This window comes from Rhodnius prolixus, unplaced genomic scaffold, assembly GCF_049639745.1.
Source record: "Rhodnius prolixus isolate KJV_2025 unplaced genomic scaffold, Rpr scaffold_2, whole genome shotgun sequence".
NCBI lineage: Eukaryota > Metazoa > Arthropoda > Insecta > Hemiptera > Reduviidae > Rhodnius > Rhodnius prolixus.
Genome location: NW_027411592.1, coordinates 25150149 through 25177884, shown reverse-complemented (window position 1 = coordinate 25177884; position 27736 = coordinate 25150149). Strand labels below are relative to the sequence as shown.

The 27736-nt window shown below is 35.2% G+C and overlaps 1 protein-coding gene and 1 long non-coding RNA gene across 12 annotated transcripts in view; one reads left to right on the top strand and one right to left on the bottom strand.

The window, feature by feature from the left end:
- LOC141449304 (uncharacterized) overlaps positions 1 to 27736 on the bottom strand; it is a 455386-nt gene that overhangs the window by 247679 nt on the left and 179971 nt on the right. Inside the window, exon 1 of one of the 4 annotated variants that reach the window (XM_074118589.1) lies at positions 24488 to 25012. The exons of the other annotated variants lie outside the window; for them this stretch is intronic. The gene's annotated coding sequence lies outside the window, so the exon portion shown is untranslated. Of the gene's footprint in view, positions 1 to 24487; positions 25013 to 27736 lie in introns of those variants that run through there. 4 annotated transcript variants of the gene reach the window in all.
- LOC141449305 (uncharacterized) overlaps positions 25127 to 27736 on the top strand; it is an 84103-nt gene continuing 81493 nt past the window's right edge. For all 8 annotated transcript variants that reach the window (XR_012455450.1, XR_012455446.1, XR_012455452.1 and 5 more), the window contains exon 1: positions 25127 to 25358. This is a non-coding gene — a long non-coding RNA (uncharacterized lncRNA). The remainder of the gene's footprint in view (positions 25359 to 27736) is intronic.

Genomic DNA, 27736 nt, shown 5'->3' with positions numbered 1-27736 from the left:
CGGTGTTAGCGCAACGGTTAAACAGTTTTGTTATACTCTCGACCCGAACTAATGTTTCGCCTGTTACTCCGCTTACGCTGTAAATTCCCAAATACTATCTACCGATCATAGTACACATAATATTGGTATAACTGTACAGTTAGTTTGTACTATTTGGTTAACTAGCGACATCACACTGACAAATCAGCAAGTAAACTCTCTTAAGAAAGACATTCTCTCACAAACACACCTACAGAGTCTAACAAACACCAATATCATAAACAGTAAATATTGCTTTAGAAACCATTTAAATAAGAGACTTTGCAGGAACAAAAGCAATATCTAAATTAAACTTTTTTTTAAATGTGAAAAAAATGAATTATTTGATATTTTTACAACAATAATAAGCTTGCAAAATGCATAATAGAATAATGATGTAGCAAAAAAACAGAACCAGTTAAGCGCGCAATTTAATGGTGCACAGTGTTCGGAATTAAAATCAGACAATGACGTGTATACACATGTCGAACACAGGGCAAAACAACCAAAAGTTTACGACATAATAGTCACTGCAAGCACTTTTTATGCAATCTCTGGGACTTGAGCTTACAGAACATTCTGTGCATTTCAAAATCTAGCACCGCTTTACGTTATGCATTGCCTAGTTAACTAGAGACGCAACAGCTTTTACATGGAAGAAAAGAGCTTTAAATTCTGTGCAAAATGAAATACTCGTACTGAGGTCTGAATCTCTATCTAAGGTAAAAACGGCATTGCACAAGGGTTGAGAGCTTCTATTTGTGTGCCTAAATCCCAATCTCTAATGCGGAGACCTAACATGTACCAACCACTTATCATTTGGCTGGCTCCCTCCACCCCCCTCCGTATAAAATACTTGGCAGTTCTATTGGTAAGATAAAGGAAACATCCCACCAAATAATATTCTTATTGTATTTTATTAAAATTTCCTATTTTTATAGTTAATGGCAATTTTATATTTTTCACAACGAGTATAAACGTCGAACGCACCGTAATAGAGATTTTAGTTTGACGTGTATACACGTCAAACACGCTTAACTGGTTAAGATGCGCTTAGGTATTCTTGGATTTTTAAAATTCAGCTAAAATAAATATTAGGAATGATTTGCTTATAGAAAAATGAAACAAGAGTATCATAAAGTAACTCCTGAACCGATACAGTAATAATTTTAGAATAATAACTGCAAATACTTAACCATAAAAAGCCATAAACAGAATTAAAGAGAGCTGTCAGTAATTGGAGGTGGTTTCCCATAAATGTTCGTTTTGGTTTAAAGCTACAAATAAAAAAAAGAAATTAGCTATGAGGTTAGAGTACTGGATTCCCACACGGAGATCCCGGGTTCGAATCCAGCTGCTGGCTCTTTACAGGAGCCAGTTTTACAGGAGTTTCTCTTTCTAGGAGCTTCCTAATTACTAGAGAGTACATTGTCCGGTGGCTTGCAGTGCACTGAAAAAAGCTACCAGTACTTCAGTTGTTGACGCCACATTAATTAATAATAATAAGTAATTTTTAATAATCTAGATGAGAAAGGTTTTATAATTTAGAGTTTGAAGAAGGCAAAGTGCCTATAGCTGATCTAATTTTAGTCTGCATCAAAAAACCTTTGTTTATATTTATATAGACACACAGATTTACCTTTTTAAAATGTATTTTTCATAAAGTAAGGAGGCGTACCTAATCAATAGCCACAGATTTACTCAGCATTCGAGTTTTGTAAACTAGTGCTTTTTAGTGTCACATGTTAGTTAGATCTAGAAAACTATTCAGCAGTTTGTGATGTCTGTTCACTGTGTTTTCTTTATGGTGCGTGGATTACACGTGAGTTACTTTCAAAGCAGACTAATTCCTAAATATTTTCCATATTTCAAACAAGTGGTTATGGTTCAATGAACGGATAGACAAACTCCTTTTCCTAGATTAGAGAAAGCGAGTATATTTTTTAGAATATCCAATAATTTAGTAATTATTTCGTCTTAATACTTGAGTTTTATCAGTTATTTTAAAGCATTGATGACAAATAGTCCGATTGCGGAATATAATGTAAGTTAAAAAAAAGGGCCTGAATATGGACGCTCATTGAATTTAGAAACTAATGGATAGTTTCTGCATTGAGGCAATACCTACCTCCCTTACACCTCCTTAACACTTACCGAGGACCAAGGATTCTAAGAGTGAAATAGTATAGAGACTGCTTGCCATTAAGAAAGAACAGATTTCAAATGCGAGCCTGTATTGAATACAGAGTTGCATTTCAGGGAAAACACTTAAAGCAGAGAAGGTTATTGTGATTCTAGTGAGGTTGTAAGAGGTCATGGGTCATTCATCGTGACAAGAACACCTCTCATCTATACTTAACAAGAAGTCGCAAAGTAATGGACTCTAAGAGTAACAGCACTTACGCTGCTTTGGCTTTATTCAACATTAATATTCCAACTCTTATCTACATACCATTTTCTACTTGCCAATAAGTGGAAACTCTGCTACAATTCAGTTCGCAACCATTGACAAATACAGTAATTAAATTTGATAAAATAGAACCGTGTTTCTGTTTTCTTTTTCAAGCCTTTGCAGTCAGACACCAGGTTATTCCATGGCTAGAAGCGATCGTCAAACGGACAGAAACTCAGCTGTAATTAAGATAACTAATATTCTTAATTAGATTTATTTTTGCTTAATTCCTGTCTTTAATCAACTATTAAACCAATCCAGGTAGTTTGTAAACTATAAATAAGCATTAAATGCACCTACAATGCGATATCTACTCATGGTTGTAGTTTGTAAACTATAAATAAGCATTAAATGCACCTAAAATGCGATATCTACTCATGGTTGTAGTTTGTAAACCACCATGCTTTTTGATAAAATAATACCCTCATAATGAAACAGTGAGTCAAATACATATTTTTTAAAATAGTTCTTTCATTGTTATAGTACATTGACTGTCAATGATTGACATAACTTAACAATATGTTCTCCATTCTTCAAGTACTTTACGTGAAGCACAGCTCGGAGAGCCTCGTCGAGATACGCGCCACAGACGACCTGACACGCCGTATCGTAGCCATCAAAGTGTTTCCTCTGGCCAATTCTTTTGAAACATGCAATGTGTCCAGCTATGACACACTTCTCTTGTAAAAGCCTCAGATGAAGGAAAATATCGGCCTGTTAATTCTGAGGGATAGCGTTCTCTTATTAGGTAACGGAAGTATTACGTCATGTGAAATTTTAAATTTCTAGTTTTTACAGGAAATATATCGTTTAAAGGACACGTTACCTGTTTAGGATATTTAAAGTGTAATATCAGTATAATATGCAGGATTAAATTAAAATTCTTCTTTTGAAATAAAGATATATATAAATTGAAACCTCGAGAATGTTAGTGAGACAAAGTCGCGTGATTGTTCATGCAAGAGTATTGTAGTATTGAAGCGTAAAATACAAACAAATGCAACAAACATCAGAATTCAACCAAATAGAAGTTCTTGCTCTCTAAATTGTTCTGTTGTTGGATCGATAACAATTTTTGTTGTCAACTAACAAAATTTCCAATCAAATATGAATTCCAAAGTATTTCAGCGATTTCCACCTTAGCAGTAAATCCCAATTAACTAGCAAAAATATAGTGATACAAATACCAGAGAATCAGAAATTAAATTAAATTTCATATTTGATATTACGCGATGAAAAAGATTATAATTAAGGGGTTACATAGGGAAGAGATGAGCTAAATGGTTAGCGAATACTGGATCCCAACACTTGGAGATCATGAGTTCGAATCCAGCTGGTGTAACCCTTAGGTTATCTTTTCCTAGGAGCTTCTTACAGCTCACTGTCCGGTTATAGACAGTGTTGTCTGTAACGAGTGAAAACTGTCCGAAGGCCGGCAGTGCACTGAAATAAGCTCCAAAAACCACAAATGTTGACGCCCTTTAAATACAAATAAACAAAAAAATTAAGGCTCATATCATAACTGTACTAAAAAGTTTGCAAGCTAAGTTATTTCTAAATCGGATCTAACAGATTGGATCATCTAGAATTTAGCAAATCAGCATCCTAGGTAAGTCATACATCATCCGCACCAATTTTAAATAAACATCAACTAGGATCGTCCAGTTAAATGGTATAATTTGGATGTTTTGTGATTTCAATAATATGTAAAAGCAAATCTGAGTTGATAATGTAGCAGCATTTAATGAAGCCTAAATCAACCAACCCAATATCCTCTTAAAAACTTGCAATTTTGAGGAGCCTTATAACTGTTTGAAGGCGTACATAACTGGTCTGGGGTTGTTTTGGGAAGATGAAGACAAATAAATTTATTGGTTAGATCTATTAAATGAAATTGCAATAAGTTGGTGAGGGACTACGAAACATTTTGTAAAAAGGGATTAAAACGTTTAACCTAAATGGGAAAACAGGAGCTGATAATGAGGGAAATTGAATCATATCGAAACTATAATTAAGTGACCGTTAAGGAACTAATTTCCCAGTGTTTTATAATAGAAAGATTAGCAGAAAGAGGCTGCGAACTTCATTTGAATTCTTCTACAGTTTAGAAAGAGTGAGGAATGTTGTCGAAAAAAAAACTGGCGAGCAGGAATTCAGAAATAGAGACGCAATTGCTCTCAGTTGTGAAAATCTAATTTAAGGAGTAAATTATGCGCGACTAGAAATTTAGGGCAATTCCTCTTCTTATTTTCTTATTTTTATTATTAACCGACTAACTGGACACACTTGCCGAGAGCAATGAAGACGCTAGAAGAAAGAAATGCCCTCAGCAGTGGCAATGCTCAGTCTAGGAAGGTTGGAGGCGGACATTGTGCATGTATGCGCGCGCGACACCCACACGCGCCCGGGGGAATAGCCTGCGAACCGAGGTGAGGTTTTAATTTGAATTCCTGAGGCAAGATTCCTGGAATAGCCGCCTTCTCTTACACACTAATAGACCTTCCCTGGGTCCTGTTCACCCTTTAAATTGAAGTGGTCTCCACGTGACGAATGCCACTACTTTAGGTCTTACCTTATCTAATGTCACTATCTAATGTTTTATAAAATTAAAGTAAACAGACAAATTTTTATAAATTTTATAACATGAATTAGACTGTGGCTTGAATTTATTAATTATAATCAAGTTGACGGACAGTTTGGTGAGGGTCAAACAAATAAAAATAAAATTTAGAATTAAGAGCCACAATAGATTCAAAAGGGTCGCAGGGGCGTAGGCCTTGGGCCGCCCTACTAGAATCTTAATTAAATTTTGCTATAATTAGGAAAATAAATAAAAATAGAAAGCCTTTCATTCATTTTACTTTGTTTAACTAAGTAACGAAAGTATTTCGGTGAAATCAATTTTTTTATTTTGAATTTACACCGGAAATAATCGATTTGAGTTTCGATAAAGTGGTTTTAGATCATCGTCTGTCTGTGTGTGTGCGAACAAAATATCGTAAAAACTGGGAGAAATTTAAACTTTTCTAGGATTCGGAGTTTGACAAAATATCAAAGTTAGAACCTCGAGAATTGGGGCCAGTGAAAAACACTTGTGGATTTTCAACCCAGATTTCAAATATATTATTTCATTTAATATATTATATATTGCATACAGATTATATATGTAATCTATATATGATTGTATTTATATAAACTGAGAAATACTTGACTGGTTACTAAATAAAACACAGTGTAGAAAGTTTGGCAACATGAATTGGAAGAAAAACAATTGAAATTTCCACCAAAATGTAGGCGAATCAAATTTTTAATTATCGATTTAATTTTTGTTTCACTGATTTTATAGCAAATTAGTAATATTAGGGTTCAAGGCCGTGCGATCCACTTAATTCCCTACGAAGTAGAAGACTACTTACCAATGTTTTAGATGTAGAATATGCGAAGTAACTGCAATGAGATTCACTCCCTACGAAGTAGATCCGTCAAGGCCGTGGGGCTATCAGGATGATTGTAGGCCTATTGACTGGCCACTGCAGACTCAGAAAACACATGCATCGCATGGGCATGGCAGATGATAGCCTCTGTAGGTTCTGTCAGGAAGAGGAGGAAACGGCACTACACGTGTTGTGTCAGTGTGAAGGGCTCGTGTGGCTAAGGATGTTACTTCTCGGGGAGGAAAAACCAAGGCCTGTGAGCTTTACCCAAAAGTCACTCTCCAGCATTAAGAGTCTAATTAAAAGGACAGGTCTGGAGGGTGAGCTTTAAAGTTAGGGGAGCCACAATAGACCCAAAGGGGTCGCAGTGGCGTAGGCCCTGAGGCCGCCCTAGTCTAATCTAATCTAATCTAACTGCAATGAGATTCACTCCCTACGAAGTAGAATTACCAATGTTTTAGATGTAGAAAATGCGAAGTAACTGCAATGAGATTCACTCCCTATGAAGTTGAAGACTACTTACAAGTGTTTAAGATGTAGAATATGCGAGTAACTGCAATGAGATTCACTCCCTACGAAACAGAATTACCAATGTTTGAGATGTAGAATGTGCAAAGTAACTGCAATGAAATTCACTCCCTACGAAGTAGAAGACTACTTACCAATTTTTTAGATAAGGAATATGCGAAGTAACTTCAATGAAATACACTCTCTATGAACTTGAAGACTACTTACAAGTGTTTTAGATGTAGAATGTGCAAAGTAACTGCAATGAGATTCACTCCCTACGAAGTAGAATTACCAATATTTTAGATGTAGAATGTGCAAAGTAACTGCAATAAAATTCATTCCCTAGAAGACTACTTAAAAAGCTCCATTTTTAGTAGTTATTAAACTGCAGAAACTTCTATTGGAATAATTTGCTCTAAATTATCAATAAATCTGTATTAAGTAAATGTTCGAACTGTTTTTAAATCGGATTCGAGAACCAAATTAAAATGCAGTGATCTAAGAACAAGAGAGAATTCGCTCAGAACTAACTCTCTTCCCCAACTCTTTGTTCAGCTGACTTTTAATTTCCTGTCTGTTAATAATAAATCGTTAAGATAAGTGGTCCCCTTCCCAAAATTCTTATTAAAATTCAAATTGTCCCAGTGTTTATGCAGGCGAAAATCCCTCTATCTACCTTTTGCTTGAATTATGATTTTTAAATAAAGACTCCAGACAAAGTTCTATGTAATTTACCAATTTACGGAATGAATTTTTCACTTTTCCGAGAGTTTTAGAATCTGCTTCCTACGATTTTCTCTGATCTTCATTTATTGATGAAAAGTTTTTAGTCGAAAAAATATTCTAAGAGAATTGGTTATATTAGTTAGAAGTTTAGTATATAAAAACATCTTTTTCGAGGACTTACAAAAATAAATATTGAACGATAAGAATTTAGCCTCAATTTTTTTGTCTTTCTTTCACCATAATGGATAAACGAGATGAATGTAACACTGTGCAATATGAGAAGCAAAGCTAATCTTGCCAACTTTACGTGGCAGGCTAAGAAAACTTCATCTCCATTTCTTCGAAGAGCATACGTACATTTATTTGTTTATGTTGGTAACGTAAACACAGTACTAGAATCCTTTTTACACAAGTTAAAACTAACTTAGGAGGCCTATACAAGTAGGGAAACTAGAAGAAATGGTAGTAGATGGATAAGTACGGACAGTGGAGTGTTTTAGGAAGTTAGCAAGAGACAAGTTTCTTGCCAAGACGCAAGGGCATTGTTAAAACTTGTTTCCCATCCGAGATGGGAGTACCACAGCATCACTCTACATTTACACGACTGTCATTTCACATGCACTAAAAGGTAGGAATAATTTTCCTGTAGAAACGCATTTGCGTTTTGAGATAATTTAATTTACTTTATTTTGAACACTTTTACTACTTCCTGTCTGGATAGGAAAGTATCCAGGCTCCTGCGCAGTTTCCGAAATTCAGTTATTAAAGGAGACATTTGAGAATCGCTGAACCCGCGGAAGTGGTTTCTGAAAATGGACTAGATTCAAAAAAACAAATAAAATAAATGCGAGAAAGTGTAACTTAACATTTCAATTTGGTTTCACCATTGAACTCGATTGTAACCTAACGAACAAAATCTCTGAACCTGGAGACAATACTTTCGTGAAAGGTTATTTTTGAGATTGAGTCAGAAAATGGCTCCAATGGTTTTTCTTAAACTGTAATTGTGCTGATGGTGGTCTTCAGCGTTTTTTTAAATCTTCCTTCTCTAAAGTAGCAATCCGGTGCAATTTGAGGATTCAATATGGCTTTTTTTGAAAATTGTTCGCTCCTAAACTTTTTCAAAGTATTTTTGCAATTAAAAAGAAAAAAAGAAAATTGTTTTAGGTCATTCTAAAGAGGAATAAGGCGTAGAAATGATTGAGGTCACTTTAGTGTAATGGGCATTTTTAAAATTTAAATTTGGAATAAAATTATTTGTAAGAATTTCAAAAATTGCCTTAAGAGAAGATTGTGTGGACAATCCTTGAATGTTGTAGAGGGGGAGAAGCGCATCAACTAAAATAGTCTTTGCGACGAATGAATTTTACATTTTATTTGAAAACTTAAAGAGTATATTGCGGAAGTTACGGCCTTACTTTTAAAGTCTTGCAAAGAAGAGGACACTTAAAGTACTGCTACAAATGGATACAGAAGAATATCGCAATGGTATGGAATAATATTTCCTTGTGCGGGTACAAAAGTGCTCCATATTGACGGTTCACTTTCAGAAATCGATTTCTCCTTCTTAAATATTTAAACCAGATTTTTATTATTATCATCACCATCTTTAACAATTATTTTTGAAACGTTCATCTAAAACGAACTACCAAATCAAACAAAATGGAACAAAAATTATTTCCCCTTACTTTTAATTCTATATTTTCGCTTTGGTTGAGGCGCAATACTGCCTGTATGAATTTCTTACTTGAAAATGTTTGTAGCTAACTGAACTCCTAACTAAATATGTTAAGTGCTGTTCAAAAGACCAACTTTAGTTAAAAGGAAGGGTGTTCACTATTTCAAATTACAATTAATATTTAACAACTTTACTACAAAGGCTAAGAAAGACTGGAAGATGCCCAAGTTGGTTCATTGATTAATCTGTTTCTGGTCTAACTGTTAGAAGATTGGAGCTCCATTTTAAGTGTTTAAGTCGTTCGCTTCAAATATTTGTGGATGTGAATGATATTTAGTTGATAGCAGAAAACGTTTGAAACTTTCAATGTTTGAAGACCCCTCACTCACTTCCAAGATATCATTGAGAGAAATTCTGTTTTGATTTTCAGTAAGAGTAAGAATAACAAATGATAATAAGAATAATGACAATAGACAATGGTGGTATCCTTTACAAAATGTGGAAGAATCTTAGACCAGCTTGGTTAAATCTATTTGACAATATATTTGTATCTAAATAAATATCTCAACAATGGTCACAAACTATTGTTGTTCCTCATTTCAAGAATGAAAGAAGGGAAATACGAGGAACCACAGAAATATGGGCTTATTCAACACCTGCACCTAATTGATTATATTAGTTGACAAGGAAAGACTTCTTATGGTGTGAAATCGGTACCATTTCACCTGAAGAACAATCGGAATTTAGGAAGAGACGTTCCACCAGGTTCATACTCGCGTGTTTTCTTTATATTCAGATAACAATAGGGCGAATCTTTTTTTTTTTTTTTGGTACTTCATTTAAACTTAGAGTGAGAGCATTGGACACAGTTTACAATGGGATGAACTTCATTCTCTAAGTGTGTTACAGTACAACCTGGATTAACCGAGCTGATCTCCGGCTATACCCACCCCGGAAAACTGAAATCCCTGTTAAACCGAATGCACAGTATTACATAGTAATACACTCCTGTTTCGTCCCAGAGATCAACTCCCATCTTAGACGGCAATCCTTTTTTTTATTTTTTGTACACAAAAATTTTTTAATTTTTTTGAATTTTTTAATTTTTCTCTCCTTTCTTTCTTTTTTTAAAAAATTTTCACTTTTTGCCGTTCAACTTTTTGAAAAATACTTTTCAAGTGTTGTTTACTTTTTTCTATCAAACGACCACTCTCTGATGAGTGTACGCAATTTGAAAAGCACAACTTTCTCACTGGTTGGAATGTCCTTATCGTGAACAAAATTAAATCAATTCAGCAACTGAATTCGATGCTGCATCCAGCGATATTTCTGGGTGATCACTCTCTTCTTCGTCGATTTCATTTCCTTCTTCCGGTTCGTCTTCTCGGATGATCTGGACGATTTATTCAGGACTAAGGCATGCAAACTGTGGAGCATCTCTATCACAATTGAACCACTCCAAAATTTCTTCTCGATTCACGTTTTCACCTCCTTCCATCGATTGGGCGAGACGAGCGAGATTTTCAGCCGTTACTTCAATTGGCTTCTCTCCTTCCTGGACATCTGGGGCCACTGGTCTTCTTCCAGCACTTTTGAAGCATGCTTTCTTTAATTTTTTCCCAACATTCTGCCAAGCCTACAATTATGTTACATCGGAAGACAAAAAATTTTCCTGTCACCACCGTAAATTAACTTTTGTTTCCGCGCCGATCCAGGTGTCGAGGTTGTACTGTATTTAGAATAATTAAAAATTAGTATGGAAGTGCCTTATCTTATTTAATATCAATAAAAAATGATAATACAGCTTGATACTCTTAAAATAACCAGAGCAGTTCTTCAGAGTGAATCTTCGTTGCCTTTATTGTTCTAAATGTTACTATCTAACTTCGAGACATAGAAGAAGTATTCGTGGAACTACCTTGGATGATGCTGGAAATGATCTGCTCTCTTTATTACTTGCCAACGACGTATTAATATTTGCCGTTTCAAGATACTTAATTAAAAATGGATGCTGTAAAGGAATATTTCAAGAAAAATGGCATGTCCGAAGTGCACAGAAAACTGTCATAGTTTTCTGTTCCTCTCCAAAATATGGAAAGTTAAATTATCAAAAAGAGGAAACAGTGACAATTAAATAACACACATCAATAAATATGTTAACACTATAACCTAATTTGATGTTATAGTTTGTTCTTTGTTCGAGAAATGAATCTTTAAAATAGAATAATATTCAAGTTTGCAGTTAATTTAGTTTGGAAGGAGGAGTTAAATAGCATTGATAGTAAAGTGATGATTGTGGAAGTATCGACAAAAGCTGGCACAATCAATCATCACGAAGAGCTATCCTGGTATTTAGAGTATAGTTGCTAATGAGGAGAAAATGGTAACCCATTATTGGCACTCCATTGGAGTATTCAGCTACCTTAAATACCATAAGTGTCTGAAACTTGGCTTTCTCGTTCAGCCCAACACATTACCCTTCTAAAACCACTTCTCAGGCGGACCAAGTCCTTAATGTTCACCCTTCAAACCGTTTCATATTGGAAGCTCTTTAAGATGCTATCACAATAAAGCAGAAAATACGGCTAGGATACAATAAAAATACATCTTGAGTTCAATTTAGCAAAAAAATTATTTAGAATCGTACAGAGGATATATCTTTCTTCGATAGAAATAGATTTATTATTTTCAAATACTAAGTAAAAATGAAATTACTGGTTAGTCCATTTAATAGAACGAATTTTACATTTTATTTAAAAACTATGTTAAGAGTATATTGCGGAAGTTACGGTCCTACTTTTATAGTCTTGCAAAGAAGAGGACACTTAAAGTACTGCTACAAGTGGATTCAGAAGAATATCGGAATGGTAGGGAATAATATTTCCTTGTGGGGGAACAAAAGTGCTCCATATTGACGGTTCACCTTCAGAAATCGATTTCTTCTGTCCATAATTATTTCTTAATTATTTAAAAATCTCCTCATGCCGATCCTCTTATCGCTACACTAGCTCTACAAACACTTACAGGACTGGCTTTTCAAATGGCGAATCAAAACTAACGTTATGAAATCAAAATTTATAGTATTTACTCTCAGACGGGAAATCCTACCTCCCATCATCTTGGACCAAAACTCCTATACCAACTGTGGACAAAGTACGCTACCTTGGACTGCACCTAGACAAACGGGTGACATGGAATCCCTATACTAGATTGAAAAGACAAGAAACTAACCAAACGCTACAAACTTCTCGCCAGACTACTTGACAAACGTTCTAAACTCAACCTACAAAACAAAAGACTCTTATATCTACTGTTACTGCGACCTATTTGGTCATACGGCATCGAAGTATGGGGATCGACAAAGCGTTCCAACTCACTACGCCTCCAGGCATTACAGTCAAAAAATACTTCGAAAACTTCTTAACGCTCCGTTCTATGTATCTAACCTCAATATCCATAATGACCTCAAAATCCCTTTCATTACAGATCTTGCTAACACTCGTTTTCTCAAAATTTCATTCCTCTACAGCAGCTCATCCTAACCCTTTCATAGAACACCTATCTTCCTCCACATTACCAGGTAATCCTTTAAGGAGATTGAAGAGAAGATGGCCTCGTGATCTAGTCTTATCGTGAGAGCAGTATAGCAAAGCACGTTATTGGAGTGTCACCACTGGGTGCTTTCTCTACTCATGATTTTCTTTTATTTTTTTGCTGTCAGGTGCCATATTTGCTTGTTGCAACAATCGTTGCATAGTAAATTCCAATAAAAGATTTAAAAAAAAAAATTATTTAAAATACATAATTTTAGTTTTAATGCAATAATGCAGAAAAACGATTGCGACAAAAATTAAATTTCCACCTTATATTTTACATGGAATCTTATGAAATTAAACACATTCTCTCAAGTTTTGGTTAATCTGGGAAGTGCTACCGCAGGGTAGTTTCTCTCCTCCAGCTCTTCTCGCACCATTTACATCATCACCATCATATTTACTTAATGTATATATTTAAATTCAGATTGTAAATTTCTAATTAAATAAATAAATAAGTTACACAGCTGAGAAGAAAACGTAATACACAAAGATGGCACTTTAGGGAAAAACCTAACCCGCCTATTTCCCAGAAGTGCCCTAATCAAATTTCCCTGGAAAAACTGGAAAGTTGTGCATTTACATATGCCCAATTGGTTCACAATGTCTTAAGAAAATCGTTGCAGCCTCATTTTTGGGGAGAACACCACAAAAGTTTACAAATAAATATATATTATAATAACATTGTTAAAAACAATGAAATTCATAAGGCGTACTTTATTTTGTTAAAATTTTAATAAGTGTATCATCTTCCCTAATTTAAATCCACTTCTAAATTATTAAACAGATAAAGGGGGTGCAAGGAACAATGTTATATAAGTGGAAACGCCTGAAGCAATCTAGTAGAAGCTAGTGGATAATGTAATCTAGCGCATGGAAGCAATTAAAGACACCTGCAGACCTAATTATGAGGGTCGTTCCATTGGAAACAACACTGTGGACACCGTACAGAGCTCCTAGATTACAAATAATTTTAGAAATGTGTGCGTTATCTGCAAAGTTGTGTATGCTGAATTTGTTAGTTGTTGTCGGAAGTGATTTAGTAAAAAAGAGTCGCGCCATTGGGTTACAGCCTCATTTCTTTTAATGTATTATCAAACAAATAAATAAAGTGAATTAAACTTTTAGGCGCAATCTCCGGCCACCCAATTCTCACACAGTTGTATTTGGTTCGCTGATTGTTTTCTATTATCTAACAAGAAATGTTTATAACTCGGTTGCTTTTGACGACTGGAAAATTAAGCTCATTACGATGTTACAGCCAGCGAAGGGATAGTGAACGCCCACGCAAAGCCGGAGTTCATATCTAGCTGTCGGGTTCGAGACCAGCCCTTTTCTAAGAGAAAACTTCAGGCAAATGGTAGAGTAGTGAAAAATGCTCTAGGCACCAAAAACTTCAGCTGTTTACGCGCCATATTTAAAGTGAATATCAGTAGATTAGTCCACTAATTGGTTTAATTGGCAACAAGGTTGGTATGATTGATCGATATTTCCTGCATAGGAGATGCAGTTCTGATATCCTTACAACCCTAGATTCATTGAAGGAATCCCACCTTATCTAAGATAGAAATACTTCTCTTCTTTTTTCCTATCCCGCGACACAGGCGTGAAGCCATTTTTTGTCTGGCAGCCCAATACTTTTCATAGATAGTATTCATGCCCTGTAATGCCAGGCACTCGTCCAAATGCTTAAATTATCATTACGCCGATATTACACAATGGACAAATCGGCGAGTCCCTAATACCTAATTTGTGGAGGTCTGCTTGTAGGTAATCGTGCCCTGTAGTTCCTCGGAAGAGCACGACAGACTCTTCTTTTCTTGGGAGGCCGGCAGGTATCCTGTATTCTAGCAACGTTACCCACTGCTTTCCAGCGGCCATGCTCCTGAATTCCGCGTGTACTTTCCCCTTTATGTGGCTACCTATAACTCCTCTAGCCGATGCGTTACACATTGCGTTGTCGGGCTGATCCCATTAAAAAAAAAAAAAGATAGAAATACTCTAATGACCAACTGAATCTTGAAAACGTGATGTACGTGGTCTGAGATGACAGAAATAGGTGAATGTGGTTGGTCGCATAAACAGAGGACATCATTTATGATTCCAAGGAGCCCTGACTGAATTGCTTGGATCCGATTTAAGTTTGAATGATTTGCCGTACCATAGAGTTCAAGTCTGAAGGTCCCAGATGGGAGCGAGCAAGAAAGATTAGAATATTTTTTGTTCGTAAAAAATCAGTTGAACGTTTATCAAATAACTAGCTTCTTGTGGATTTCTATTGTTTGAATCCAGTGCATGGATTTCTCGACAGTTGCTTATCGAACGGAGCCACAAGGAATCGGGTGGCTATTATTGCACGTTTATCTCTTGGGGGTTATGTTATCGCCTGTGAACGTCATAAATTAATCTACAAAAAGGTAGCAAGTAAATATTGAGTGGTGAACTGATTTTAAAACTATTGAAAAAGCTCTACCGGCCCAGCTCTAACGGCATCATTGAAGGTGGTTACTATGGTTGAGCAAATGAATTAGTGAGCAACATGGTGCTCTATATACATAATTCTTATCAGTTCTCAGTAGCTAGTGGCTCAACTCAGCCACTCCAGTTAAGGTAGAATGACCACGAAACGTTACGGTGTAGCTATTGTGTGTGCAGTCGGCATCCTGATCCAACTGAGGACTGGCTTCGCAGATAAAGGGATTAGTTGTCCAACTGGCCCATTGTATTCACCTCACCATATATCCCAATGCCAACATTGCGCCACTACTCTTGGTCTCCACCTACAGGGCTGCACTCCCATCTCTCATTCTACCATCAACAAAGTTTCCCTCTCACACCTGCTGGTCCTATTTATGTGTTTCTAAGGGCCGCCTTAGTACCACCTACCTGTACACCTCACCGTTTTCTTTAATATACTGTATAATTGAAACCAAAATTTCAAGAATTTGTTTTTATATTGTTAACTTTTATTATTTTTGTAACTTTATTACTTCATTTTTTATATTTGTACCTCAAAATGTTAACTACTGTTCTTAAGGCGCATGCAGCCCTTCCTTGGCGGTACCTTTTGACGGTTTTCCCTATCACTTTTCTCTGTTTCTGCCACCCTCGCATTTCTCCCTTTCTCGCATTTCGCGTTATCTCGTGTTATGCCTTTTCCTTACTTCTCGCCGCTAAATATTTTATTTCCCTAATCTTTTGTTGTTATGCTCATTTCTTTAGGGTTCCCACGCTATAAACCCTTCCCCTCCTCTACTCTCTCTAGACGGAGTTGTCATATCCGTTTGTAATCAGTTAGTCGACTGCTGGCTCTGCTACGCTTCACAACTTCACATATAGTACGCGTCCATTGGACCACCGCTTCAAGTTCATCTTTTCGTTCTTTCGCAACGTTTCATTGTTGGCTGCTTCCGGCGCTACGTTACTCGAGTCTGCTTGTTGGTGTGCTCCTTTCCGCATCTCAGCCTGCTACGCTTCACTTCCGCTGATATCTAGAATTTCGCATCATCCGCATCTAGTTGTTGCACTATTACCCTTCACTCTTCCGCTTTCCCCGCTATCCAATTCTGATACGCCGCTTTGGGCGTAAGCCCAAATATTTCCTACCTTTCTCGGAGTTCAATTACACATTACCCACACACATCTCTACACAATTGTACACCTAAGTTCCTTAACAGTTCCGATCCCTTTCTACCGCTTATTGAGCGTCTGCGGAGATCCTTCATCGCCTGGTGGGTGCTGAGTGCGCTCCTTCCGGTACCCCAAAGGTAAGTGCTCTCTTAATCTTCCATTTTCTACACTTCTTCTGTGTATTTCACTTAACTTATTTGTTATACTTGATTGTGGTGCCCCTTTCGGGCACATATCGCGTTTGCGTCATCTTCCCCCTCCGCATCTGGATGTAAGCCTTTTCTCGCTCACAGCTGTAATTATAAATAATGTAATATCTAATTTTTCAAGCGGGCTTTACGACCAACTACCAATTGGGTGTCGTGGACGGAGGCGACTAGCAAACATACTTTACTGTAAAATTCCTTTTATTAACCATTTAAATAAAATCCAACGCTTAAGACCGGGAATCGAACCCAGTACCATAATACATTGTAGCTGTGTGCTTTAATTATTAACTGCAGCTAAACATTCATTGCTTTCCAAGTATTTTCTAGAACTTCACTAATTCTTAAAGGAATTCCCAGAAAGTGAACAATTATTTCCTTCTAAGAACACAATAAGAATTCCGATACAAAAATTGTAGCCAAATTTCCTTTTCCTCCATTACTGACGTAAGATTAAGATTAAGATAGTAGATGGGACGGGATGGCACCGCAGCCACAGAAGACTTATTGTGCCAGCCCCTTCTGACGTAAATTATAAACAAAAATTGATCAAAGATGTCGTTTCCATCCAACGTGTGACATCAGCAATCTCAATTGAAATGTAGTCTAGGATTCCTACTTTCTAGAATTTGTTTCGTAGTTGTTTCTTAAATTGCCTTTGAACGAAATTCTTCGATAGTAAAAGAATCTAAACATGAGGTTTTTATCGCGAAAAAACTGATCAATATCTTAAACTATTAATTAAAACAATGAGAACCACATAAACAAAACCTGTATCAACAATAGTTCTGGTATTCGTCCAATTCTCTGGTATTGCAATAAAGTTTTTCCTGTCGAATACGGTGTTCGTCAGGGATGTATTTTGAGCCCACTTCTTTTTGCACTTTTTTTTGGATGACCTGCCTCAGGTACTTGAGGGTGGTGTTCGTATTGGAGGTCGTCGTATTAGGCGTGTTGATGTACGCGGATGACATTGTTCTTCTCGCGGAGGATCATGTTACTTTGCAGCGAAACATTAATCTGTTGGCGAATCTGTTGTGAACAGTGGAATTTGACTGTTAATCTCGACAAGTCGAAAATTGTTCGTTTTTCGAAAGGCTGGGTAGGCTGACTTTTGCAGATCGGTGGAGGTACAGGGGCGAGCCAGTGGAAGTGGTTACGCTCTCTATTCGCCTTTCCCTGGAATACCACCTGTAAGATAGAATTTCAGCAGCTCAGGACTTTGCCAGATACTATTAAGGTTCGGCATACTGAACAATGTGTACGGTTTGCTCAAGATTCTGAAAGGTTTCTCTTGTACAAAGAACTTAATTATAATGTTACAACTTTTTTGTCTTGAGACTGAGTGCCATTTATGTTAGCTCTTTAACTGAATGATTTGAAATGGTTGTTTAAGCTTAGATGTTGATCTCTTACATTTAAATTTCTTGCCATGGCTTGTCCGTCCTAATGCTAACTGCCCTCTTTGTGATCCCTTTGTGAGGGAGGATTTGTATCATTTTTTTGTGCAAATGTACTGCGCTTAGTGAACTGCGGGAGCGGTTCCTTGGCTTTAGTCCTTTTCCTGCTTCAGCGCTGATACCCTTTCTTAACGCTTCTTCTGAGAAAGATTGCAAACGGCTAATCGACTTGGCATTATCGCCGTTATTTTCAAGGCTTGTGGGTATTTCTATTAAATATTAAGAATATTATTTTTGGCATTTAGCAAGACTGTGTTTTCAGCCTTTAGTTTCCGTTTTCTTATTTTCTATTGTATTTATTTATGTATTTTTTCTTTTTTTAGTGCATGTAATAATTTTCTTTTATATTCTTTCAATTAGCAAGTACCTATAATTTTGTTTCTATTTCTTTTTCATTTTAAGTTGTCAATTTTTTATTTAATTTTTCCTTCTAATTTTGTAATTTTTGTACCGAGTGTCACTTAGTGATATTTTTGTACCGAGTGTCACTTAGTGATATTTTTGTACCGAGTGTCACTTAGTGATATTTTTGTACCGAGTGTCACTTAGTGATATTTTTGTACCGAGTGTCACTTAGTGATATTTTTGTACCGAGTGTCACTTAGTTATATTTTTGTACCGAGTGTCACTTAGTGATATTTTTGTACCGAGTGTCACTTAGTGATATTTTTGTACCGAGTGTCACTTAGTGATATTTTTGTACCGAGTGTCACTTAGTGATATTTTTGTACCGAGTGTCACTTAGTGATATTTTTGTACCGAGTGTCACTTAGTGATATTTTTGTACCGAGTGTCACTTAGTGATATTTTTGTACCGAGTGTCACTTAGTGATATTTTTGTACCGAGTGTCACTTAGTGATATTTTTGTACCGAGTGTCACTTAGTGATATTTTTTTTCATTTATTCTGCGTTAATCCTCCGGCAGACGGAATTTCCATGACGAAGAATGTTTTTTTTTTTTAATTTTGAATGAAATTGCTTTTACTTTTTTTAAAAAATAAAACATTATTTTTATTATTGCAATAAATAAACAGGAGTTGCTAAAATCTTTCTTCCGTTTCTAATTATAAATCCTTCATTTTATCAGCCTGGCTCTGCCGTTATCGTAATAATTTTCAAAATAAAAAACAACTTATTTTCATTGCTTTTTCATATTTTATTAACCAATGAGGTTCATACAAAAAGTTGGGAATTGTTTTATGAATAATTGTTTTGAAAACATTTTCAAAATATAAAATTTTGATACAATGGTATACAATAACCGTAATTCTTTAATAAAAACAACGCTTTTAATTCAATAATAATTTTTGTATAAAAAAATATAATAAAATAAATATAAACATTTTAAATGAAAGTATGGGTCATCATAAAATAAAGCATTGTAACAGGAAATAATGGTTTGGCTTTAGAGTGAAAGTGGATCAACTGTGGTCACTTCCTTTCACCGTTCGGTTTTGAAATCAAACAATTTATATTAAAAAAAAAAAAAAAAAAATCAATAACGTAGAGGCGTAAATTAGTATAGAAGGCAATATATTTGTCAATCACAAAAGTTTGATGTAAACGTTTTCTTTTTGACCCGACTAAAGTGACAGGTACGATTTTACAAATGGAATCATGATTATTTGTTAGCAGGGTATGGCAGGGTGACTTTGAAATTCTACTATTTAAGGCCGCGCTATTGTGATCACTTCCTGTGCATATATTAATGATTGTAAAGGGGTATTTGTTTTCACTAACATAAACGGGAGGGATGGTGAAAATTTTGTTTGTAAAATTACATCATATGATAACAATGGCATTTACTCTTCTGCAGGAGATTGATGATAGCTCTAGGCAAGCATGAAGTGGTGGTGCCCCCCCCCTCTATCCGGCAACGCCATTGCCTGGGCTATGATATTCAGATCCAATATTCTGCTTCATTTAGTTTATAATCTGTGTGTAATAGGGCAGCATCGCGCTGGCTGATGCCTGTAGTAAGGTTGCCTTTGTTGATTAAAACAGATAACATGACGTTGCCTGTTCCATCAACGACCGTCCCTCTACATTTTCACTCTGATGGCTGCATTAACGGCTAATTTAATTGCCATTACTTTTTTTTTTTTATTTATAATCCAAAGACATGTTTAGTGGTTTTCATTATTCACTATGACATTTTATTAATGAACTTAGCGTTTTAGAAAATCTTCTGCACAACCTTTCTCATGTCAGTTTCCACATTTCTCTTAGCGCACAGTCGAGGAAACAGCGTTTCTTAGGAAGGCGGCGAAAGTAAACTAAGAACATGGCCAGACATGCCCTTTTGCTTACTTTCAATGCACTAGTATTGCAACCAAACAAACTAAACTCACGGATACCTCTGCTCTGCCAAAACTAATCTCTTCTACATGAATGCAGACAGTCGGTCTTTACCAAATGTTTACGAGAGCGGAAAGTTGTTCTTTAGGACATGAGTTTACTTTTAAGTCGCGCATTGGTATCTCATTTAAAATTAGAATACTATATATCATTTTACACATATCTTTTTGATTCAATTAGGTTTACTTATTTCTATATAATCAATTTGTTTTAACAAAAACGACCAACAAAATAAAAATGTTGTTTGAAGCGCCGTGCTAATTCAGTTCGGTGTGGAAGATCTCGACTTCACTCAAGCTTCCGTCTCGCGCTGACTTAGCAAGTGAGTCAGCAAGTATAATGCGCGATGGGATCATAAGTAAAGTGCAGATCTCAGTAATAGATTAATCTACCTCTGACGATAAATGGAAATCCGAAACATGGAAAAAATATACGTCGGATAAAATCTAAGTAAATTAAAATCAAATTATAATTAAAATTTATGAAATTTTGTGTGTTAATATTTAGTACTGATTGGGCTCCTGATTTAAGTCTAATTGCATTTTTTGTCCTTTTTGCCTACTTTGTTTTGTTTAATATTTTTTCAGACCGGGAATGTTTTCTTAAGCTTCGCTTCGCGGTACAATATTCCACTCATAAGAAACGAATTACTTGGGGCACTACTCAAAGAAGTAACGATTCCCGAATTAATTGTGCCCATTTTTAAGCAAATTTAAGGAGAACTTAATGCTGTAACGAAGTCGACCTGAGCCAGAGAAGAAAGGCCTAGATTGTTTGTTCTGGGAGTTGAGTGACCAAAGTCCATAACTGTTTACCACTGTGTAAACAAAAGGCCAGACTTTACCTGAGCCGGGGAAGAAAGGGCTAGATTGTTTTAGGAGTTTAGTGACCGAAGCCTATAAAGGTTATTTGCACTGTGTAAAAGCAAGCTAAGGAAGCGGCCCCACTTGGGGTGGTGGCAGTGTGTGTTTTCCTAGTCAGTGAGTCGCAGGTGGGGGTGAGCCCGTCGCAGTTAGAGTGGGGCAGTCGCAGTTGGGGTGGCAGCTAGTCAATTGCAGTGAGTCGCAGTTTGGGTCAGACAGTTTTGAGAGAGTCAGTGTTGCGGAGTGCTTCAGAGATGGCCAGTTGGGCAGTTAGCCAGTGAGTGGAGTTAGTCAGTAGAGTTAGCCAGTTGGGCGGTTAATCAGTTAGTGAGTAGAGTTTCGTTAGTGCAGTTGAGTCTAGCGCAATTCTGTGTAGTGCGGACCAGTAATCAGTCGAGGAACAGTTTTGTGGTGTTACATAGTGAGTAAGTAACAGTAAACTGTTGTGACTGTTGTAAATGGTGACTGTAATGAATAGCGTTAGTTGCTAGTAAATGTTAATAATGTTAGTAATGTTAATGTGTTAATAAATCGAATTACTACTTATAAGTTTAGCGAGTTTTATTATTTATCGAACCCACACTTATTAAATTAACTAGTGGCAGTCACTAGTTGTAGTTAAAGTTTTTAGTAAAAGGACAAAAATTTTACAATACTCTGTTCTGTCAAATAGTATTTCCCGATAACCGACATTTCTCCCCTTGGTATTCTTACAATATTATTTACTACTAATCAGGTGGGAAAACAATGGTCACTTTGATGTCAGCGGAAAGCGTGTTCATGTGGCAAAGAAGTATTTTCTACACTCGTAACCACGTTACCAAGACCTGTTTTCAACACGATCGAAGGAAAAATTAAGATTGGTAACAGATTGTAAAGAATGATTTCTTACTGAAGGAAAACAAGAGGTGATGAATCTGACCGAAATGCGGTGAAAAAAGGAGATATTAAATAATTTAAACAGGAAAGAACTATTTAAGATGAAAAACTAATAAAAAAAAGTTGGGGTGAGATTTGAAAGAGTAATTCTAAAGGCAGGGAAAGTACAGCTGCTATTACAGCTTCACTTTGTAATAAAAAGAAGTTCTGAAAAGATTTCAAAAAAACAAAATCCCTTAAAAGATATTTACAGTCAAAATTTTACACAACAAAAAGTGAGTCATTGCTAAAGACCCGTTTACCTTTAAGGCAGAATCGTTTACTGTTTCTCTTTTCTTAGAGATACTGCTGTAACATTTCTCAATTCTACCTAAATCGAAAAAATTCGTCTTGAATATTTGCAAAGTAAAAAAAATAAAAATAAAATAAGTAAAAGTAAGAAAAGGCAATGTTAAAGAATGGAGAGAACAATATTTCACAGAGACAAGGAGCACCAGCGCGGAACAATGAATGGAAATGGGGAGATGTGAAAGTAGAGGATACGTACATTGCAAACTTTTCCCATCAGGGAGCGCCGTTGGCAAGGCACGCTTTGTACCAGTGTTTCATATGTAGAGGGGCTTCTGCAGCATGCAATGCTACATAGATACACCAAGCTACTCCGATTATACTTACCCTAGAGATGTCTTTATGTTTTAGATCAACTTGCTAACATTTCACCCAAAATATAAAAAGCTACATCTGTTGAACGACATGTAGTTAGATCAATCTTAACACTACGGATCTTGTCACACTAATTTCTATAGTAAGATCTACAATGTTACGGTGCCCCTGATGAAAACAGATTTTTTTTTTTCTGCAAGAGATAAATGTTTCATTTTAAAAATATCCTTGCATTTACTATTCAATATTTAATATTAAAAAAGTTAAGTGTAGGGGTTCATTAAACGACAAAAGTCACAGAAATCAGCAAATACCCAACATTTCATTCATACTTCGTTCGTGATTTCAGCCATTTAGAAACGTAAGAAAAAACTTATGTTTCATTTAAATTTTACAACAATAGTATCATTTAGGAAATTTTACTGCGTTAAATTTTTATTGCTGTGGGGTTCAACCAAACGCTCCAATCTCCAAAGGATCAATCTCTTCAATCTAAAATACTTCGAACTATTGTACACACTCCATTTTATGCCTCCAACCTGACGATAAACACTGACCTTAACATTCCTTTTGTCACACAACCATACATTGACCAACTAATAGCTCTAACCCAAACCGAAACTACCTTCAAATAAAATTACGATAACAAGATACAGAAAACTCCACTTCAACCTGCAATCTCATATAAATCCTGTAGCTAAAAATATTTCTTCAAGAACTCTTTCTGACAACCCGAACAAGACGCCTTAAGAGGCAGTGGCCTCGTGATCTCCTCTTAAGTGAAGAGAGCGACTAACAGCCTAAAGTTTTGGAGTGTTACCACTGGGTAACTTCTCCACTTGTATATTTCGGTTATTCATTGTTCTGTTATCACCGTTACTTATAGCGCCAACGCGCTGATTGTAGCATAAATAAACGCCAAAAAAATTCATTAATATTGTTTAATCAAAATACACAACACATTATCTACTTATTGAAAGACACAGAACTAACAATCTCATCACACGTCTCATATCCCTTGACATTACACACCTTATTTTTACACTTCTCAGTCAGAGACTCTTTAAATATTGTAAAACAGGAACTAAAAGACGAAAACACACTACCATACATTGACCAATTAATAGCTCTAACCCAAACCGAAACTACCTTTAAACAAAATTACTTTTGATTTAACGATAACTTTTACCTATTATACACAACAGTTCCTACCATCCTATTAGACATAAACTTGTCGCTCTCAGATCCCTCACTGATTGACCAAAAAATATGAGAAAATCAAGTATACGAATATTCAACTTATAGTCGATTAAAGCAAAAACATAAAAAATACATCAAAAAGGCTTAAAAAACAATTAGGGGGAAACCACGAATAATAATTTTAAATTTATTGTATTTATGAAATAATTATGTTCCATTAAATAGAAAATATTAAAGAATACATTATTAAAAATTATTAGAAATCCATTCCAAAATACGATAGGGGATAACCATCAATGTTAATTTTGAGCTTACACTCGATTAAAATGAAAAGGTTTAGAAATCAATTTAGGGGACCTATGAATGCTAATTTAAAACCTTTTTTCCACAGGAGAAAAGATTAAAAATTCATTAAAAAGTTTAGAAATCCATTCCAAAATACGATAGGGGTTAATCGTAAATGCTAATTTTGAACTTGTAATGCAATAAAAAGAAACTATTAGAGAACACATCAAGAAGGTTTAAAAATCAGTTCCAAAAAACATTACGGAAACAATAAACACCAATTTTTGTTTACAGTCGATTCAAAAGAAAAGATTAAAGTACACATCAAAAAGGGTTAGACATAAATGTTAATACTTTTTATAGTATTCAAAATTAAAGAATTAACTAAAATAACACTGTACTTAGTCAAAACGTAGCAGCACTAACACTCGTAATTACTTAATTGTAAGTAATAAATGATTAAATGTTATTCGCATGCAACAATAATATAAATATAATTAAAATTTAAATCAATAATTATTAAAGTCTTACCTGGTTTAATGAATATAGAAGTTCATCAGCATCTCAATATTTTCAGTCCAATAGCACTTGACACTAGTTAAAATAATTAACAATACTATTTGCACTAAAACCGTATAAAACGTTCTAAAAATAACACTTTTTATAAAATAGAACATCACTTTAAAACTCACTAACATTCACTAAAAAAGTCACGTTAACATGGCGATATCAGTAACGAATTAAAACTGGCCGCTGATAACCGGCTAAAGTGATCAGCTGGTAAATGAAGGTTATCTAAGCACACTGACGAAGATTTTGTTAGTTTGTTTTTTTTTTCGCCATTCACAATCTACCAAAATAAAATGTAATTAGTGACTTTTAATTAAAAAATGTTAGGCTGAAAGAAAATAAAGGTCGTCTGAGTGTTTATACCAGATTTTACTTCATTTGCATTGATTTTCTTGTATCTTCTTTGATATTTTAAAGTCAACATTAAAATAAATCGATGAAATAAAATTCCTAATTCTCAAATTGCCCATCTATTAATAACATTTTATTTTGTTAGAGTGTGAATGGTAAATAAATAAATAAATAAAATTAATAAATAAAAGTAACTCAGCATAGATATCCTAAATTTACCAGCTGATCTCTCTAACTAGTTACCGGCGGCCATCTTTAATTCGTTAGTCATGTCTCTTTGTTTTGTTTGATTTTTTTAAGTAAATATTAGTGCGTGTTCAAGAGAAGTTCTATTTTATAAATTGTGTTTAAGTTATCCTTAGTGCGTGATATACAGTCTTAGTGCAAATAGTGTTGATTCAATTATTTTAAAAATTGTCTAGTTCTATTGGGCTGGTAATCTATTGAGATGCTGATGAACTTTTTATATTCCTTAAACAAGGTAAGACTTTATTATCAACTGATTCTTTTACATTTCATTTATATTATTGTCGTTGCATGCAAATAATATTTTATTTCATACTGTATACTTTAATCTTTTTTCTTTAGTGGACTATTTGTTTAAAATTAGGATTCAGGGTTTCTCCCAAAATCTTTTATTTGTATGAATTTCTGATTCTTTTTAAAAATGTATTTCTTTAATGGACTATAGTTCAAAATTAGCATTCATAATTCCCGCAAATTGTTTTCTGGAATGGATTTCTAAACACTTTTAATAATGTATTCTTTAATGTTTTCCCTTTAGTGGACTATTTGTTTGAAATTAACATTTCAAATGGTTCCCCATATTGGTTTTGGAATAGGTTTCTATTCGTTTTTAATGTATTCTTTAATTAATTTTTTCTTTCTTGAACTATAAATTCAAAATTAGGCACTCATTGTTTTCTCAAGTTTTATTTTGATATTAACTTCAAACCTTTTTGATGTATTCTTTGATCTTTTCGTTTTAATCGTCAATAAGTTAAAATTTATCATTCTTGGTTTTCTCATGTTGTTCTTGGAAATTGATTTCGAAGCCTTTTTTATGTATTAATGTCATAAATAACAAGTCCTGAAATCTTATCAAGTGTATCACCTTAAATTTTGCAAAGAGTAACTACTAACTGATACAATCAAGAGAATTACTGCTAACAAGTTACCAAATTATATCAGTTTCTTTTAAGTGGAATAGTTGTAAAAATAAAAGCTTTTTGTTGGTCCTAAGCGTGTTTTTGAGGCCTAGTTCTAGAGAAGGTTACTTAGTTTGTATATCTCGTTTTCGATGTAAATAAAAGTGGCGAATATGTTGTGAGGTGAAAATAAGTTTTGACATTGGTTTGGGTAATGTTTGTTTGTAATCAGTAATTTATTATCAATGTTGGTGGTATAAAGGCTATTGAGCGAATGATGTTGAGTTCTCACTGATAGTTGGTCAGTACAAGAGATTTAGGTATTACAGAGCGACTAGTTTATGTTGAACAGGATAGGAACGGTTGTGGACGTGGGCTTTCCTGGTTATTCCGAATTCCAAGTTTTCTCTTATTAAGTGTGATACCCAGGAAGTTAAGAGTTTTGTTGTTCTCATATTTATGTGTGCAATTTATGTAATGGCGATGTCTGATTAGTTAAGAAAATAATTTACATATGACTACATCTAATTTGAGTGTGAGTAGTAAGTAAGTGGTCTAGATTAAAAGGTCTACATAATGTGCCTAAAATTTTACATTGTATTGTCCCCTCAATGGTGGAACACGCGTTCATGATGCATAAATATTGCAGACAATTTGGCCGATGAGGAGTGCTCCATTGCTAATTTGTCACTAGCAAGGTAAAAGTTATTTTTAAATCTAAAGCAATTTTGTTTGAAGGTAGTTTCGGTTTGGGTTAGATATTTTAGTTGGTCAGTGTACTGTATAGATGTATTCTCCTTTTAGATTATGTTTTATAATATTGCCGAGACGTTCTAGCAGCACTTTTTCTTAGTTCGAATCATAAAAATGTCGGGTTGGCAAATACGAGTCCTCGGTTTTTCTGTTTATTGTTATATCATTACGATCCATTTCTTATCTGATGGATTTTCCCTAAGGTGGATTGTTTACTCTGTTTGTAATATGTCAACAAACATTTCTGCAAATTCTTGTTTACTTTAGCTTAGTATTGTGATTGCTATTGCACCGTGAACATGGAAAAAGAGATAATTCATTTTCGGCATATTTTGCTGCACCATTTTAAAAAAGGCAACCGTGCTGCAGAAGCCCATAAAAAAATTTGCAGTGTTTATGGGTATGATTCTTTAACCGACCGCACCTGCCAAAATTCGTTCAGGAAATTTTGACATCAATGACGCTCCACGGTCTGGTCGCCTACAAGAAATTGAAACGAGCAATGTTAAGGCTATTATTGATCAAAATTCCACCCAAGCAGTGCGAGAAATTGCTATGGCACTAGATGTGTCGCACACAAGTGTAGAAAACCATTTACACAAACTCGAGTACGTTTCCAGGTTTGATGCTTGGGTACCTCACTCTCTAACCGAAGCCAACTTGGCAATACGCATTTCTGTTTGTGATTCACTCCGGAAACGGCAACAAATCGACCCATTTTTGAAAAGGTTAGTAAGAGGAGATGAAAAGTGGATACTGTACGATAATGTAGTCCGCAGAAAATCTTGGTGACCAAGAAGTGAAGCACCTAGAAGAACGTCAAAACCCAGATTGCATCCAAAGAAGATTATGCTTTCCATTTTGTGGGATTTCAAGGGTGTTATTTTCTATAAGTTATTGCCATCAGGACAAACAATTGATTCAACTCTATACTGTTCGCAATCAACAAAGTTGGATC